The 15,535-nt window shown below is 46.9% G+C and overlaps 1 long non-coding RNA gene across 2 annotated transcripts in view; it reads left to right on the forward strand.

Moving 5' to 3' along the window:
• LOC307192427 overlaps window positions 1-15,535 on the forward strand; it is a 76,759-nt gene that overhangs the window by 41,669 nt on the left and 19,555 nt on the right. Inside the window, exons 2-6 of one of the 2 annotated variants that reach the window (XR_013830066.1) lie at window positions 2,586-2,738; window positions 3,956-4,095; window positions 4,857-5,074; window positions 7,158-7,309; window positions 10,260-10,388. This is a non-coding gene — a long non-coding RNA (uncharacterized lncRNA). The remainder of the gene's footprint in view (window positions 1-2,585; window positions 2,739-3,955; window positions 4,096-4,856; window positions 5,075-7,157; window positions 7,310-10,259; window positions 10,389-15,535) is intronic. The other variant, XR_013830067.1, reaches the window with a different exon arrangement.

Consider the following 15,535-nt stretch of genomic DNA (forward strand, 5'->3'; position numbering starts at 1 on the left):
TTGCATCCTTGTTGCTGCAAATGGCATTATTTAGTTCTTTTTTATGGCTGACTAGAATTCCACTGTATATATGTACCACATCTTCTTTATCCATTCATCTGTCAATGGACATTTCGGTGATTTCCGTGTCTTGGCTATTGTAAATAGTGTTGCTATGAACACAGGGGTGCGTGTATCTTTTTGAATTAGAGTTTTGTCTGGGTATATGCCCAGGAGGGGGATTGCTGGATCATGTGGCAATTCTATTTTTAGTTTTCTGAGGAACCTCCATACTGTTTTAGTGGCCTTTCACTCTTGAACAACACTGGTTTGAACTGCATGGGTCCACTTGTACGCAATTCTTTTCAGTGAATACGTGCTACAGTACTACACTATCCATGGCTGATTGAGGTTGAGGGTGCAGGAACTGCAGATACGGAGGGCTGACTGTAAAATTATCCTTGGATTTCTGACTGCATGTGTGTTGGCACCCCTACCTCCCACTTTGCTCAAGGGTCAACTCTCTACCCAGTAGTTGCAAAATCAGACATCATTGAGCACATGTAGGATTTTATGTCATGTGCAACTAATGCCAGTGTTTCCCTTTCACCAGCAGCACCTTCGTTAGCCCTGATATCCTCACACATTCTTATCACCTTTATCCTGCTTGTAACCCGAGTGTGCTGGGTACTCCCCACCTTCTGCTCCCCTGCTCTTATCCATACTCCCCCACCCTGCCCAGGACCCCAGAAGACTGACCTTGGTGGAATGCATCATCTGGGCTCTTTTGCCTTCTAGCTTCTGGTTGGATTTGGCAGTGGAGGTACCATCGTGCAAGGGGAGGGGAGAGAAGTTAGGTGTCCCTGGTTCCCTCCCTGCTAGACGGCACGTTGACATTGTCTGCATTATTCCACCTAAGGTCACAGCTCCTTTCAGACAGTCCCCCTCTGACACCTATAGCTGCTACCAAGTCCCCACCTCTTGCCCATCACGGGAGGCGATGGCTTCTCACTGATTCTGGTCCTGCGGTGCCTTCCCATTCCTTGTTGGTGCTCTTCACCCTGTCCACGCCTTTGCAAACACCTCACTAAACTCTCCTCAGCTGCATTTGCATGTGCCATCGGTTTCCTGCACGGCCCTGATCAATTCACTACCGATAAGCTAAACCAAGCACAGAGTCATTCCAACAACGTTTTGAATTGTGAGCAACAAATTTTTCCTATGTGCGTGGAGCAAGCACCGTGTCAGAATCAATATCTCTCTCCTCACTGTAAATCAGGCTTCCTAATTAAACTGCGTCATTTCCAACCCGCATTATGAAAGTTTGTGCTAAACAGAAATGTCTGTGTTGTGAAATTCTGCCACAGAGGGCTGAATCTTCATCAAGGAAGAAGTATCCCCACGTCAGAGGAGAACTGGGGGGCAGGGGTAGGGGGGCTTGCTGGAGGGAGCCAGCCTTTCAGCACCTGGTGTCAGGGTGGGTCAGAACCAATCGCAAAGGGTCAGTTCGGGTTGTTCTGAATGGCCATCCCAAGAAGACAGTTCAGGACAGGTGATGCCCACAAGCAGTGGAGCCACAGAGGGTCCTCATGGTGATTAATGAAAGTCTTGGCCTCTGACTTCCTTAAACTCACAGAGAAATGAAATTTCCCACTAGATCTCTTCCCTGCCTGGGGCCAGAGAAGCCTGATGTTCATCCCCCTCAGGATGCAGGAAGGGAAAAGACTTATCTCAAGGAAATACAATTACCTGGATTTCCAGCGCGGCCTCATGCTTCTCTCCAACTGCCAAGGCTCAGCTAACCCACACCAGAGGCAAAGGGGGAGGGGGCCAACCTATGTGCAGCCCCAGCGATGTGCTGGGCGCTCTGCACCCTCTGCCTCACTTACAGTGACTCTCCATCTAACCCTGCAGGATGGCTGTAGAAGAGGAGCCCTCTGGCCTTCCTGATGACACAGAACTCAAGAGCCAAAGCCACTCTAATATTCCAGGGTCGTGGAATAGTATCTTGCCTTTCCTAATCCATTTATCAAAACAGAACAAGGGAGTTTGGAGGAGAGAGTGGGAGGCATAAACAGGTGAAGCAAAGGAGATGTTTAGGCTGGTGAAATCTTTCTGTATGAAACCGTGATGGCAAATGTCTTTATGCATTTGTCACACCCCATGGAACTGTATAGCACAAAGAGGGAACCTTATTGTAAACTACGGTTGTAGGGTAAAGGTATTCCAGGGGAGGGAGCAACAGGGAAAAAATCCTCCTGAGATGAGACCCATGGGATGGAACTACACTATGAGAAGATGGTTTTTCAACTCATGATGTACATTTCACTACCCATCACCTAATCAGCCCTGAGTGAACCAACAGAGGGAGCTCAGTGAGGCTGAGACTCAGGCATTGAATCAGAAGATGGATGGATCTGAGGTACCCAGGGTGGTGCGAGGACTTGAAATGAGCCTGTGACTTGCCCTGTCTCAGCCTCATCCTAACTACAGTGTGAGAACCGAGGGGACAGGGAGCCCTGATGGCTGCCTGAGGGGGAAGCCCTGACCCTCTCCCACCCCCTAGCGTTTGGAAGACTGACTTTTCTTCGCTTTTCCATTCCCAGCTCCTGGCCAAAACCAATATATTTACTGAGCACACCTACTGCATGCTGGGCACCATGCAGGCTGGATGATGGAGCTTCAGAGGTGCAGTAGATCTGTGCAACCCTCCAAGATCTCCAAACCCAGACCAGCAGCCAAGAAAGGCGAGTGATAATGTAAGTTAGGAGAGGCAGTCAGCCAGGGGTGGAGCTGCGTGGAAGAGGCAGACCCTGAATTCCACTGTGAAACTGGCTAGGGCTTAGAGGCAAACAAAAACTAGAGAGGGTTCCCCAGGCAACAGTGGACATGTTTTTTTGTTTGTTTGCTTGCTTTAAATTTTATTTATTTATTTATTTTTGGCTGCATTGGGTCTTCGTTGCTGTGTGCGGGCTTTCTCTAGTTGTGGCGAGCGGGGGCTACTCTTCGTTGCAGTGCGCGGGCTTCTCATTGCGGTGGCTTCTCATTGTGGAGCACGGACTCTGGGTACACGGGCTTCAGTAGTTGTGGCACACAGGCTCAGTAGTTGTGGCTCGTGGGCCCTAGAGCGCAGGCTCGGTAGTTGTGGCACACGGGCCTAGTTGCTCCGCGGCATGTGGGATCTTCCCGGAGCAGGGCTCGAACCCTGCATTGGCAGGTGGATTCTTAACCACTCTGCCACCAGGGAAGTCCCTGTGGACATGTTTAAGATGTGTTATCTGGGAGGCAGTAGGGGAGGGCTGTAAGAAGTTAGAGAGGATGGTGAAGGAAAGAGTCCCTTTAGACTTGAGTGCCAGGCTAAAGGTAACACAGAGCATCCATGTTTTCTGAGCATTTCAGAGAAGTGTTTCATACACTGTGGTAGATCACATCAGGGCGCCAACTTTTTACCCCTCACTATTATCCATTTCCCTTCCCAAGTGACTTTGCAGGTCAACCATGTAAGCGTGAATGAGAGTACTTCCCCTGTCCCTAGACTTTAGGATCATCTATAAAACTTGCTTTGGCCAACAGGATCTTAGCAGATGTGACACAAAGTTGGCGTTTGCAGTGGGACCTTCCCTCTTGTACTTCTGCCACTGCCATAATAAAGACACGCCCTGGGTGGGTCGCTGGATGAGACACACTACCCAAGAAACCCTCAGCCTTGCAGGGAGAAGTGGAGCTTCCCCAAACACTGCAGTCAAAGCAGAAGGGCTCAGCCACACCCAAGTTAGATCAGTCAGCCCCCAGCCAACTCAGGATGCATGAACTAGTCTAGCTGAGATCGAGAGGCGTATAGCTAGCCTGCACATGCAGGAACTAAATAACTGCTTTTTGTTGTATGCCATAGAGATTTTTTTTGTGTGCTTGCTTGTTACACAGTAACAGCTGACCGATACACTCAGCACGTTTCTCTTCCCCCCAAAAAATTCAGGGAATTTCGTCAAGGAGACTGGTCAATTCATGGACAGTCATGGACACTGAAGAAACTAAAGTTGGAGAATGTTTCTCTCTTCTCATGGAAGGAAGGGCAGGACAGTGCTGGGAACAACTGTGGAAAAGGCAGAGCTCTGGGTAAGATAATATGCACACATTCCTCCTATGTATTTGACCTGGCCTAACTCTCCCTAACCTTCTAGAAGAAACAATACATTTTCCTGGAAGTTAGCAGCATTCTAGAGGTTCTAAGAGGCTTTCAGCTAATCCTGGCAAGCACACTGCTCTAGAAAACTACACATTGAAAGAAGTCCCAAAAATTTAGACTCTCTTATACAAGCACAGATACACACACACACACACACACACACACACACACACACACACACACACACACACACACACACACACAAACACACCCCCCCCCCCCCATATACCTTCCAAACCTAAAGACTTCTCAGGCTTTGCAATATGCAGGGATAAAAACACGTTTTCATTATATAAAGAGAATTTCTTTTATAACAAATTGACCTTCTTCAATATATGAAAACTCAAATTTGTGAAGCTATAACCAACAGTGTGTCTTGGGCACATTGAACACAATTTAACTCTTTGATTTTAAAATGTTGGCTGACCTTAACTATTTTAGTAGGGTAAAATGGTGTAGGCCTCACAACTGTCAGCAACTCTGTTATTAGAAAAAAAAGTACGATTTGAACATTTCAGTCTGAGACCTTATCTCCTTTTCCTGACAGCTGGTTCAGGGCAAGCTTGGGCAGAGCAGCTCGAAGCATTTATTGCTTCTCTGAGTCACGAATTTGGTCTGTTAGCTGTTGAGAAAGAGTTAGTTGTCCCCAGGACTGACATTCAAACCCTAACAAACTTTCTTTTTCTCACAGACTGAGATTTGGGCAGAAATGAACCCAGACTGCTTTGCACCCTCAAGTGTGCCCACAGGCCCCCAGCTGGCTCCAGGCCCCACCCACCGTCCGTCAGAGATTCCATTCCTGCAGATGCCACTCAGCTCGCGTCCTGGTTCATCCTGGGAGAGATGTTCCCATAGGCAGAAGCCGCCCATCGGAGGAATCAGGACGTCTCAAAGCAGCAATCTGACAAGGTTCTTTTAATCTTTGGACATTTGTATCCAGTCTTTTATGGCATCTATAGCAACATGCACCTGTCAAAGTGTCAAAACACCTTTTCACAATTTGCAAAGTGTGCGCATGAGCCCCTCCCACAGCCTCGCCCCATCCTTCAACCCTGTCCTCTGACCGCCCAACAGCCTCAGCTCGTCCCTCTCCTCGGCCCCTGTCTAAGCTCCAGCCTGTCCCTGAGCCTGGTCCATCCACTCTCCCTCCACCCTGACCTCTGGGATGGGACGAAGCCGAGTCAAGGAAACTAGGTGAGGGGCAGGGGCAGGGCTGCGCACTTTAGAGCTTATCCGTGAAGCTTTCGTTGCCGTGAGCAAGAACATCTTGTTACAGTGACATAATTTTTGTCTTGTCTGACAGAAATATCCCATTTTGAGAGACTAAACCTAGCAGGGCAGAAAATGAGAAAGATACCAAACCCAGATTGTGGAGGAAAGCATTTATCGGAAGTCAATACAACTCTAATCCCTCGGGTACGGGGGTCAGGAAGCAGGCGCCAGGCCCAGGCATTGCTGCATCTTGTGAAACTCAGGTCACTCCCTGATCAGAGCCAAGCTGGCTCCCCGGCCGGACCGCAGTGCCCTGGAGACAAGAACCGATTTCCCAGTAATCCTGCCTCACTGGGGGAGTCTCAAACGTGAGGTTGCTGGCAGCGCCACCTGGTGGCTCCTTGGTGATGTGCCAGGCTGTGGAGCCTGAAGACACAAGCAAAATCTCACCCAAAAAGGTTCAAAAGAGTCAAAGCTTCACTGGGTCTTTAATTCTTTCTCCCACCTGCTAACTCTTGTTTAACTGTTAAGGCTTTTCTCTTCCTGGTAATGAGCATGATGAGGAAAAACTCCACCAAACCTCAGTTCAATTTGAAGTAGAGCAATTTATTCCTTTCCATTGCCAGGGTGCATAAGACATCAAACCAGCCAGAACCAGTGCCGGAATGTGCCAGCTCATCATGGAAGGCAGCACTGTATGTGATCACCCCCATCTTTCCTCTCTCCGATGACTTTGCAAGGCCAGGAAATGAGGACGGGGAATGAGAACCTTACCTGGATGCCCCTGGGACTACAGCATTGCCTTACCCTTCGAATGTGATCTCTCAGGGCCGTCCTCAGCCCAGAACAAATATCTACAACTGCCAAATTATTCCAGAGGCCCCTTCTTGCCTTTTCCAGTCCTCTTTCCAGTACATCAGAGAAAACCTCTCCGTATAATTAATGCTCATCTCAGTGTTTAAACACCATAGGGAGGCCTTCCCTGGTGGTGCAGTGGTTAAGAATCCACCTGCCAATGCAGGGGACACGGGTTCGAGCCCTGGTCCGGGAAGATCCCACATGCCGCGGAGCGAGTAAATGCATGCGCCACAACTACTGAGCCTGGGCTGTAGACCCCGCGAGCCACAGCTACTGAGCCTGCATGCCACAACTACTGAAGCCTGCACACCTAGAGCCCCTGCTTTGCAACAAGAGAAGGCACCTCAGTGAGAAGCCCACGCACTGTAACGAAGAGTAGCTCCCGCTCGCCGCAACTAGAGATAGCCCGTGAGCAGCAACGAAGACCCACCACAGCCAAAAATAAATTAATTTAAAAAAAAACAAAAACGTAGGGAGACAATATTCCAGCTCTTCCCAAAAATCTTACTGCTCGCATGAGAATAAGGGTAGGTAACTAAGCAACAATGCCTCTGAGGACAGCTGCCCCAGATACGATAGATGGTGTTGTGAGGTTGTGGTCTTCTGCTCAAACTAGTCCAGAAAGTGACTATTTCCAGGTAAAAATACTAACGAAGTCCCCGCTATGATCATCCTGATCATGCCAGAGAAATCACAGCTTACAAGAGGGACACAGAATGTTCTGGAAAGTGAGTGACAGAGAACTCTGAAACATCATAAGCAAAACAGGCCATTAGGGTATTGTAAACATTGGGCAGAATACTTTTTTTTTTTTTTGGAGATATTAACCCATGTTTTACTAGGTGCTGTTTGTATTCATCTTGGGTTTCATGCAAGTAGCCTTTGTAATTCTTCGCCTCAGGGTATTTTTTTTGCAAAGCAGATGCAGAAGCGACTTGAAGTCTGAAGCTTGGCCTTCTCCTGTTCCCTGCGATGGCTCACTGATGAGGAAATAGTAGGTGTCCCAGAGGCGGAGTCGAGAGAGGAGTGGCTGTGCTGGCAAGGACAGAGTGCAGGACAGAGTTGGGAAGATCGGTGAGTCCATGAGTCTTGGGGACAGCTCTCCAGGGGGTCACAAGACCTCAAGGGGACACTGTGGTTGGGGGGCTAGACAAATGAGCCAAAGCCCCCGGCCTCACCAAAGATTTTGGTGCTCCAAGCTGAACTTGAATAGGCCTGATGGGCTGGGACAATGGGTGGTCTCAGCATCAACCAATGTACAATAGACCCATGGCTCATGACTGGAGAGGCCTCCCCTTTGCTTTATCTCTATAAATGACCCCAGGACCTTTGCACGACCTCAGGGTAGAAAGGTGCCCACAGTAACACCCAAGGTAAAATTTCCTGTCAATCCAGCAGAGTGGGACTCCAGCATCAGGAAGTAAAGAAAGGTGATCCTCCCTGCCCACCCTCAGTGACAGATTCAGATTCACACCACCCTAAACATATTGGCAGAAACAGACTTTGTAGAAACCTGCCACTAGAATAAGCGGGACACAGGAGGAAACATAAGATGGAGACTGAAGACAAAGACTCAGAAATGAGGAACTAAAATTCAAGCATTTAAAGCCCGGAGCCACACAGAGTCCCCACAGTGGACCTAGACAGGCCTGGTGTTTGCTACGTTAGTGAAAGGTGACTCCCAGATCCTTAGTGAGGGCCCTGGGAGTACAAATCAGAGCCTGTGATTCACACACAGCTACAGCTCTTGCGTGTGGTCACCTTGTCTTTTGAGATCTCAATAAAATTGGCTTACGCATCTTCTCCCACAAGCTGTGGGAGGTCTGGGAGAAGCCCAGGAGAACTGACAGGGGCTCTGGGATGTCAGTGTTTCTCCCTTCCCAGACAGGCCTGAAGAGAGCAATTTTCTCTCCCTCAGATACAAATTGTGCTACTCCACCCCCCTTTAGACTTCATTTGTGTTCTCAGAAAGCAATTACTCGATTGTCAAAACTCATCACACTAAACACTTAAGATCAGTGCGTTTTATTGTATGTTAAATAGCCCTTGACATTAAAAAAAAAAAAAAAGCAATACTTGCTATGAGTGTCCCTAAAATCTGGAAGCATAGATAAATATATATGTCATCAAAGCCATCTGCAAATTATAAAATGTAATATCCTATTGGCTATACTTCCACACTTTAGGACACCCCAGATTTGGGTTAGGTTAATGAAGACTGAATATATATAATATTCTCTTTCTAGAGTGTGGTCTCAATTGTTCTCAACACTAGAAATTACCTGGGCAGGACAGACCCAGGTGAGAAGCCCCGACACAGTGCAGGCCCAGCAGCGTGCGTAGAGTTGCAGCAGCAATGGGGGAAAATATCCATTACAGATTTTTTTAAACACTGCATTGGGAGAGAAAAGACCTGAGCACTCTACCTACCTATTGTGCTCCCTTGAGCAATTTTCTTTCTCCTCCCTGGGCATTAAACGTTCAGCTGAACAAGGTGATTGCTTAAATTTTACTATTGATTCTGTATTTTATCCGTCCTGAAGAACTCAGGGTGATTTTCCTTATATAAGTGAGGCATCCTGTAAGTGGCCATTCTTTACGAACATGCTGCTATTCCAAGTTACCGAACGGAAAACCAAGGCTTAGAGTGGTTGAGGCCACATACAAGTTGAAGATAAAATATCTTGTGATCTCCACACGATTGAAGGTGATGCATGTTGCTAAGGGTAAAATTGCCACAGATGCCCTTTTAGATGCCCCTTAGACTGATGGAAGAGCAGAGCAGAAAGGACTCACACCCCTGCAGGTGCAGGGCTCTGGAGGAGACCAGCTTGGAGAAGCCGCCTGCCTGTGTCTAAAAAAAAAAAATAGAACATAGCCCAAGGACCAAATAGCAGCCCAGTCACCAGCCTGTGCTACATTGGGCTAAATTTGGCTGACTCAGTCCAGATAAGGTCGTGCAGAGGGGGTGTTTTAAAAAGATTTTAAAACAACAAACTCACTGCAATGCAACACCAGCAAACCGTATCCGAAACAGACTGATGCACGAAGTACTGAGGCCCCCCGTGTGGTTCTAAATGTCATGAGCGCCACCTGCTGCCCAGACTGTGAAAAGTCTGGTTTGTCTCTTTGTCTTGAGCGACATCAGCAGAAAGCTTTAATGCGGCGGGTCCCAAACTGGGTGAGTAGGCTGAGGATTTGACATTCTCGTCAGGATTTCTGAACTCTTTGCACGTGTTTTTGTTTCTATGATAGCCTTAAAAAGTTAATACATACATATGCCGGGCCATCAGCCTGATAAATGAAGGGAAAAACATCAAACCACATTCCAGGCCTTTGTTTCACATTTGTTAGGATATTGCTTGGTTGTGTCCAGTACTACTGTTTTAATTGTTGCCTGTTAGTGAAACAGAACAGAGGTGGACTGACTTCCTAAGGAAGCAGTTACACTAAGAAGTAAAAGCCAAAGGACTCAGCTGCGAGCTCCATAGCGACTGTAGAGAAGGGCTGTGGGAATTCCGTCATCGCAAGGCTCTGACACACCTGACCCAGAAGAATCTGAGATAGAACAGCAAGGAGCATAGGTGCAGTGCAAAGACAATTTAGTGGAAGCATTGTCCCTCCCACTGAGTTGATGAAGGTTATTGATGTAGCTTTATTTGAAGTTAACTTGTAATTTTGTTTTGCTTTTATGGTCGTGTATGAATTATACGAATAAGAAATGTATGCCTAGTATTGTTTGAAATATTTAAGTTTCGTTATATAAAATGATTTACTTCTTCTAACTGGTCTTCCTATTACTATCCCTCTCCCCAGTATACACATATATACAGTATTATTTGTTGAAGGACTTACGTAAAGCATACAGAGGGTATGCTAGAAATTTCTTTCTCTAAAACGGATCCATATATGACTCAGTATTAGTCAGGTTTTGGCTGCAATAGTACTGTGCTGTGTACCAAACAACCCCCAATTTCCAGTGGCTTACAATAATCATTTGTTTTTCTCATCCACCGGTCTGCAGGTCAGTTGGAGCCACTCTGCTGTGGACTGCAGGCCAGGTTCCGGTCTGCTCCTGGTGTCTCTCGTCTTTGAGCCAGCTCATGCTCTTTTTGTGGCAGATGGCAGAAGCACAAGAGGCCAAGTTAAACAGGTAAGCACATTTAAAGCCTCTGCTCACATCATATTTGCTCACATCCTATTGGCCAAAGCAAGTCACATGGCCAATATCAACAGGGCAGGGATAGATGTACCTCCCACGGAGGGTGAGGGAAGCCAGGACAAGGGCCAGGAGGGAAAGTAAAGTTGTGGACAAATCATACAACCTATCACAGACCCACATTTTAGAAATACTGCCTTTAAGGAAAGGGATCATTTATATTCCCATTATTCCCTTTAAAAAAGTATAGAATCTCCCATCCACGGGGTAATCAAGTCTGTGCATTTAATTCTCTTCTCCCATTTCTGAAGTCTCCATCAAAGTAACTAAATGAACTTAGGGTCAAAAATTCTAAATTGCAACAGGAAACCAGAAGGGGAGCAAACACATGCTTAAAACTTAAAAACTGGAAAATTACAGACAAAGGGGACCCTAGAAGTAGTGTCAGCCTTTTCACTGTCTGCTAAACAGGCTTCTAAGAAGGGTCCAACTGGAAGTTAAGTAACGTGATCCCAGGAACCTGGCTTTCACCCATCTTTTCACCTGTCTTTCAACGCTGAGCCAACGTGGCTAGAGATGGGGAAGGGGTACAGTCCTAGCAAAAGCAAGTCCTAGAAGAATGGCACCTTACCCTGCTGTCAGGGCCAGATGGAATGTGGTCCTTGGCAGGGTGACCTCACTCTCCCACAGCTCACCCGTGCACTGAACCTGTGGGGAGCAAGCTCAGGTGCTCGGGCCCTGCTGAGAATGGCTCCCGCATGGGCAGCTGGGCTGGTTGATGAGGGGACCGTGAGCCTGGCAGCTCTGGTCAGCTGAAGTGGGCATGGAGGGGAAACGCCCAACACAAAGCAGGCACTCCCATGGCAAAGGGCCTCACTCTGTGGAGAGGGGAACCTGCCCCAGGGTCCAGTCTCCTCTATGAGGATGAGCAATCAGAATAACCGTGGGATGTACAAAACAACTCCACGGTGTAAAAGAAGCAGCCTGTAGTCATTAAAGCATGGTGACTCTGGCACATGGGTTAACAGGTTAATGAAACAGAATACAGATGGTGCCTGGCTTACAATGCTTCAACATGATTTTTCGACTTTATGGTGGGGCGTAGACATATGCATTCAGTAGAAACTTATTTTTTTACTTCACATTTTGAATTGTGATCTTTATCCGGGTTAGTGATGTGTGTGATGTGTGATAGATCCTCTCTCGTGATGCTGAGCAGAGGTAGCTCCCAGTCACCCACCTGATCATGAAGGTAGATACACTTATAGACATTCTGTACCCAGACAAGCATCCCACGTTTCACTTTCAGTACAGTACACTTTCCATAAATTCCATGAGATATTTGACACTTTATCATAAAATGGGCTTTGTTTTAGGTGAGTTTGCCCAACTGTAGGCTAATATAAGTGTTCTGAGCACATATAAGCTAGGCTTGGTTAAGCTATGATGTTCAGTAGGGTAGGGGTATTAAATGCATTTTCAACTTAAGATATTTTCAACTTATAATATGGGTTTATTGGGACACAACCCCATCATAAGTTGAAGAAGATCTGTGTACTCTAGTTACAGACTTAAAGCATAAGGAAATTCAGTATGTAACTAATGAGGTACTCTTTAAAAGGAAAAAACAATGGATAAGTCAAAAAAAGTGTGTCAGGGCAGCTGGCTAGCCACCTGGGGGGAAAAATAAATCTGAATTTCCTACCTAAATCCTTGCATGAAAATTAATTCTGGATCGATGAAATATTTACTGTTTAAGTGTTTAATAAAGGTACACATAGGAAAAATTTTTAATATTTAATCGTGGTGTGGGAAAGGTCTCTCTAAGCAATACATCAGCCTCAGAACCCAAAACAGAGAAGACCAGGGAGGTGGACCATCAGAAGAGGATCATTTTTCCTTGAAAGGGGAGCTTACCAGGGGTGTGCCCCTGAGCCATGGACAGAAAGCAGGAAGTGGCATTTAGGGGTGGCAACAGAGAGACCCAGTATTTCCTGCCCAGCCCATACCCTCCTCTTCTTAGGAAACCCCACTGTCCTCCCAAAGGGGCAGCCCTTTACCCTGTGATCTTCCACCACCATCAGACACAGTGGCGGGGGCTAGATGTGAACCCCTGACCCACACTGGGCCGATCCAAGTCCTTTCCCAGGAGTTTGGAAATGGACCCCTGAGAGACTGGCCCTGCTGGCTCTGAGGAGACAAGCTACAGGGTAACGGGGACCCGGGAGCCAGAGTGGGCACCTTGACACCCACAGATGCCAGGCAGGGAGCCCCAGGAAGCTGGGGTGAAGCTAGCTGTACGTGGGAGGCTGGGGGGTGACACCCGGTTCAAGGCTGCTGGGCCTCAGAGAGTCAGCGAAGCTGGAGAGTCTGTACCGTGACCCCGGGTTTTCTCAGGAAAACCTCTTCTGTGAGCGCCCCCCATGACCTAGCAATGCACCCCCTTCTACCTGCTCACCTTACTTGCAACTTCGTGACATTGGTCAAAGATGCAGCTTCTATAGATAATTGTACACTTGAGTTAAGAAAAGTGCCTTGGGCTTTCCTGTTGGTGCAGTGGTTAAGAATCTGCCTGCCAATGCAGAGGACGTGGGTTCGAGCCCTGGTCCAGGAAGATCCCACATGCCGCGGAGCAACTAAGCCCGTGCACCACAACTACTTAGCCTGCGCTCTAGAGCCCACGAGCCACAACTACTGAAGCCTGTGTGTCTAGAGCCCGTGCTCCGCAACAAGAGAAGCCACCGCAATGAGAAGCCCACGCACCACAATGAAGAGTAGCCCCCGCTCGCCGCAACTAGAGAAAGCCCACATGCAGCAACGAAGACCCAACACAGTCAAAATATAAAAGAAATAAATTAATTTAAAAAAATAGAATCAAACTTCGCTGATGGCATTTTGGGGAATGGAGACTCTTCAGGAAAAAGCAGTTTTGTTTTTGTTTTTTAATGAGTGCAAAAGTGCAGAGCGGCCCAGGGCCACAAGCAGAAAGTCAACAGATGAGCCTCAGAGAAAAGAGGAAATGGAAACTAAGAGGCATCCAACAGATCAGAGACCACTGTTATCTCTGCTGGGATGTTTCTAGCCAGCAAGCCTTTGTTGATTGGTGAAGAATCTGAGCTGAAAAGCAATTTTAATTGCTGCTGATGACTAAGGTGGGTGAGGGAACAGGTATCTCCCTTTCTGTACATCTGTCTATGAATCACCAACTGCCATCTCATCCTCTCCTCAGTATTAGAGGCACCAGGCGTGAGAGCTGGAAGGAGCCTTTGAGACAGAGCCCAGCCCTCTACTTGTGTGTGGCCAGGTAGTATCCTGAGATATTAATTTATGATTCATCTGCCCTGCATGTCCCCTCCCTCTTTCCCTCAATTCAAACTGGTTTCAGGGTACACAGCAAGACAAAAAGAGATGCAAGCCATAGGGTCTTCTTCTGCTTTTGTTTCCAAAAACCATGGCCAGGATTAGGGTGAGGCAGTCTCTTCAGCTGCAAAATTTAAGGAGCCATCACAAAACTTAATAATCAAGATCAAATAACATTTTAATGCAATAGTTTTAAAAAATCAAAATAGGGCTTCCCTGGTGGCTCAGTGGTTGAGAGTCTGCCTGCCGATGCAGGGGACACAGGTTTGTGCCCCGGTCCGGGAAGATCCCACATGCCGCAGAGCGGCTGGGCCCGTGAGCCATGGCCGCTGAGCCTGCGCGTCCGGAGCCCGTGCTCCGCAAAGGGAGAGGCCACAACAGTGAGAGGCCTGCGTACCGCAAAAATAAATAAATTAATTAAAAAAATAATAAATACCCCCTAAAATCACAGTTTTTAAGGTTGTACTCATAAATTTAATGGCTGAGGAGAATACCTCATTCCCCTCACCTTAATCCCAGCCCTGCCTGAGGGAGAATTTGGAGGATCTACGGAGGTTATAGGGAAGGAGAAAGGAGTTTTCAGAGAGGGAAGGAGGAAGGAAGGGCTCCCTCAAGCCATACAAAGAGATTCTTCCTGGCTTGAGGAAACAGAATTCTATAGGCCTTGGGAGCCCCAGGCTTCCAAGTAGAGACATGGTAAAAGGTCAGGACTCCAAAGAAGAATAATCAGTTGACCATGGAGATAAGAATATGGACAGCTGTACAAAGGGTTCCCAGGCCCTAGAGTGGCAAGGGGGCAGCAGAGAAGTGGGCTTGGATGGTGGATGTGTCAGCAGTGACCCCATGGGAGCTGGTCACTAAAGGACGCTCCCCGGGACTTGACTTCACAAGACCCTAGAACGGTGGTCCAGTGTGGAGCAGATGGCTGAGGTCACTGCCCGCCAGCCAGTAGGATGGGGTACACACTCAAAACATAATTCAACCGACAGAAAATAAAAGTATGCAATAATTGTTGCACAACTGTGGTTCCAGACAAACGTTATTAATACCTGCCAGATCCAGACTGGGAATCCAAAGTCCAAAGGCTAATTAAGCAACTTGCATCAAGATTGGATTTTTTTTTTTTAAAAGACCGGATGAATCTACATTTGTTGGAGAAACATCAATTTCAACATGTCAATTTAAAATGACATCCTTAGTTTTAGGAAGAATGTTTATTAAAATCATATTTTCTGTTTTCAGTTACCTCCGTGATGCTCCTGCATAAATCTTCTCTCTCTGTCAAATGCCTGGCAGCCTTTGGTGATGGCTGATGAGAAATCAGAGCAATCTGAGAACCATCTGTCTTCCCCTCCCCCCACCTCCCACCAAAAGTTCTTTTGGGAACTGAAAGTTTATACAGCATGCTTCCTTCTATCAGATCAGGAGAGAGCCCAAGATCTCGCAACTGAAATTTACTTTCAGATCATGATGAAGTTATTGGCTTTCTGTTGACATAAATTACATGGGTACCACAATACACGAAGCATCATTTTCTCTGTGCTGCATGGATTTTATAATAGCAGCTGGATTTCTCAATGTAATTTTTCTTAAGGTCAAATTTTCTCCTCCTCCAAGTATATTCAGTGATATGAAACTTGTCAGAACAAATCTAGATATATTTTTATGTTCTTGTGTTATTCAATTCCCAGATCCTATCAGGAAGATAGACAAGGAGAAAAACAATATACCATTAACACCAAAATAAATATCTGATGCTGCTCTTTACAGTATCTGTGTTA

Source organism: Stenella coeruleoalba (assembly GCF_951394435.1).
Source record: "Stenella coeruleoalba genome assembly, chromosome: 10".
NCBI classification, from domain to species: domain Eukaryota; kingdom Metazoa; phylum Chordata; class Mammalia; order Artiodactyla; family Delphinidae; genus Stenella; species Stenella coeruleoalba.